The sequence below is a fragment of the Hordeum vulgare genome, chromosome 4H (assembly GCF_904849725.1).
Source record: "Hordeum vulgare subsp. vulgare chromosome 4H, MorexV3_pseudomolecules_assembly, whole genome shotgun sequence".
In the NCBI taxonomy this organism is placed as follows: domain Eukaryota; kingdom Viridiplantae; phylum Streptophyta; class Magnoliopsida; order Poales; family Poaceae; genus Hordeum; species Hordeum vulgare.
This window is the reverse complement of record NC_058521.1, coordinates 604,159,774-604,163,207: the sequence shown is the minus strand read 5'-3', so window position 1 is coordinate 604,163,207 and position 3,434 is coordinate 604,159,774.

Genomic DNA, 3,434 nt, shown 5'->3' with positions numbered 1-3,434 from the left:
AGTTGCTGCACTAATGAAGAGACCCCAGATTAAACCCAAGCCCGGGACTAAGTGCTTTTGTTATGAGGGGAACGGTCACTGAGGTGGAGCAACTCTAGATACTTGGTAGATAAGAAGGCTGGCAAAAATCGAAAGAGGTATATTTGATATACATGATGTTGATGTGTAAAGTACTTTACTAGTACTCCTAGTAGCACGAGGGTATTGGATACCGGTTCGGTTGCTAAGTGATTAGTAACACGAAATGAAAGCTACGGCATAAACGGAGACTAGCTAAAGGCGAGGTGACGATATGTGTTGGAAGTGTTTCCAAGGTTGATATGATCAAACGTCGCACACTCCCTCTACCATCGGGATTGGTGTTAAACCTAAATAATTGTTATTTGGTGCTTGCGTTAAGCATGAACATGATTGGATCGTGTTTATTGCAATACGATTATTCATTTAAAGAGAATAATGGTTACTCTATTTGCTTGAGTAATCACCTTCAATGGTTTATTGAATCTCGATCGTAGTGTTACACATGTTCATGATATTGGTGCCAAAAGATACGAGGTAATGATGATAGTACCACTTACTTGTGGCACTGCCGCTTGAGTCATGTTGGTATAAATTGCATGAAGAGGCTCCATGCTGATGGATCTTTATACTCACTTGATTTTGAATCACTGGTGACATGCAAATCATACCACATGAGCAAGGCCTTGTTTTCATTGAGATGAAACAAGATAGTAACTTGTTGGAAGTGATACATTTTGATGTATGCAGTCCAATGGGTGCTGGGGTACGCAGTGGATATCATTATGTTCTTACTTCAATGACGATTTGAGTAGATACAAGAGTATTACTTAATGAATCACGAGTCTGAAATATTGAAAAGTTCAATTCTGTTTCAGGAGTGAAGTTCGTCGTAACAAGAGGATAAACTGTCTACGATATGATCATAGAAATGAATATCTGAGTTACGAGTTTTGGTACGCAGTTAAGACAATGTGGAAATTGTTTCGCAGTTCATGCCACCTGGAACATCATAGTGTGATGATGTGTCTGAACGTCATAGCCACGCACTATTTGGTATGGTTCATGCTATGATGTCTCTTATCGAATTACCACTATCGTTTATGGGTTATGCATTAGAGACAACCGCATTCACTTTAAATAGGGCACCGCGTATTTCCGTTGAGATGACACAGTATAGACTGAGGTTTAGAGAAATCTAAACTGTCGTTTCTTGAAAGTTTGGGGCTTCGACACTTGTGTGAAAAAGTTTCAGTCGAATAAGCTCAAACCCAAAGCGGATAAATGCATCTTCATAGGATATCCAAAACAGTTGGGTACATCTCCTATCTCAGATCCGAAAGCAAAGTGTTTGTTTCTAGAAACGGATCCTTTCTCGAGGAAAGGTTTCTCTCGAAAGAATTGAGTGGGAGGGTGGTAGAACTTGAAGAGGTTACTGAACCATCACTTCAACCAGTGTGTAGCAGGGCGCAGGAAGTTGTTCCTGTGGCGCCTACACCAATTGAAGTGAAAGCTGATGATGGTGATCATCGAGCATCGGATCAAGTAACTACAAACCTCGTAGGTTGACAAGGTCGCGTACTACTGCAGAGTGGTACGGTAACCCTGTCTTGGAGGTCATGTTGTTGAGCAACAGTGAACCTACGAGTTATGGAGAAAGCAATGGTGGGCCCGGATTCCAACAAATGGCTGGAAGCCATGAAATCCGAGAGAGGATACATGTATGAAAACAAAGTGTAGACTTTGGAAGAACTACTTGATGGTCATAGGACTATTGAGTAAAGATGGGTCTTTAAAAGGAAGACAGACGATGATGGTGATAAGTCACTATTAAGAAAAGCTCGACTTGTCGCAAAGATGTTTCCGACAAGATCAAACAGTTGGCTATGATGAGACTTTCTCACTCGTAGCGATGCTTAAAGTCTGTTAGAATTATGTTAGTAGTTTCTGCATTATTTATGAAATATTGCACATAGGATGTATTGTTTCCTCGACGGTTTCCTTGAGCAAACATTGTATGTGATACAACCAGGAGGTTTTGTCGATCCTAAAGATACTAGCAAGTATGCAAGCTCCAGCGATCCTTCAATGGACTGGTGCAAGCATCTCGGAGTTGGAATATACACTTTTATGAGATGATCAAAGATTTTGGGTTTGTACAAGGTTTATGAGAAACTTGTATTTCCAAAGAAGTGAGTGGGAGCACTATAGAATTTCTGATAAGTATATGTGGTTGACATATTGTGGATCAGAAGTAATGTAGAATTTCTGTAAAGCATACAAGGTTGTTTGAAAGGAGTTTTCAAAGGAGTACCTGGAGTGCGCTACTTGAACGTTGAGCATCAAAGATCTACGGAGATGCTATGTCCAATGATTCACGCTCATGTATTGCGTGAAGAAAAAAAGTTGACGGATATTGAAAAAGTATGATCCAATTGCCTGACTTGGACACCATGGTGCTTGACATTTGTATTAATGTGGTTGAAAAGACCTTGATGATGCCTAGAGGGGGGGTGAATAGGCTATTTAAAAACTTCTTTAGATTTGGCTTGAACCTAATGCGGAAATAAACTAAGAGGGTACTTGTCAAGCACAAATCCTAAATGCACTAGACACTGCAACGTGTATCAACAACACGATCTACCAAGATGGACACAATGCAGTTACTAACAAGCACAAGTAAGTTACACAAACTTACTTGAGCTATATCACACGACAAGTAGGTGAACGACACAAGATACTAGATCACACTATAGCACACGATATATCAAAAGCTGCAAGTGTGAACGTGTGGATATAGAGGGTATGCTTGAATGATTAATCTTGTACAAGAAATGGCCAACACAATATAATAAGCACAAACAATATGCAATGTATGTATGCTCAAGTAACACAAGTAAACCACAAGTAAGGAGTTAGGGTTAAGGATAACCAAGGTCACTGAGACGAATATGTATCCCGATGTTCACTTCCTTGGAGGGAAGCTAGTCACCGTTAGAGAGGTGGATGTTACCATGAAGGCACACCAACGCCACGAAGGCTCACCCTATTCTCCCTTTGAGATAACACCACGAAGGCATTTCTCAACCACTAGTGGTAAGCCTTTGAGGTGGCTTCCAAACCCTCACAAACTTTTCCGGGGGGTAATCACACGGATTGATTCCTCTCCGAAGAACTCCTACCGCCTAGGAGTCTCCAACCTCCAAGAGTAACAAGATCACGGGGAATGCTCAAAACTTGCTCAAATCTCAAATAGCTTGGGTTGAGAGGAGGAGAGGGAGACGATCTATCTTTTGATTGGAACAACTCTCAAAGGGGCTCACAAATGCTCTTGGGATCTAAGATTTGGTGTGAGCAAATGTGTGTGAGGTAGAAGTGTGTTCTTATGAGGATAAGGCTGTGTTGGGCAACCCTCT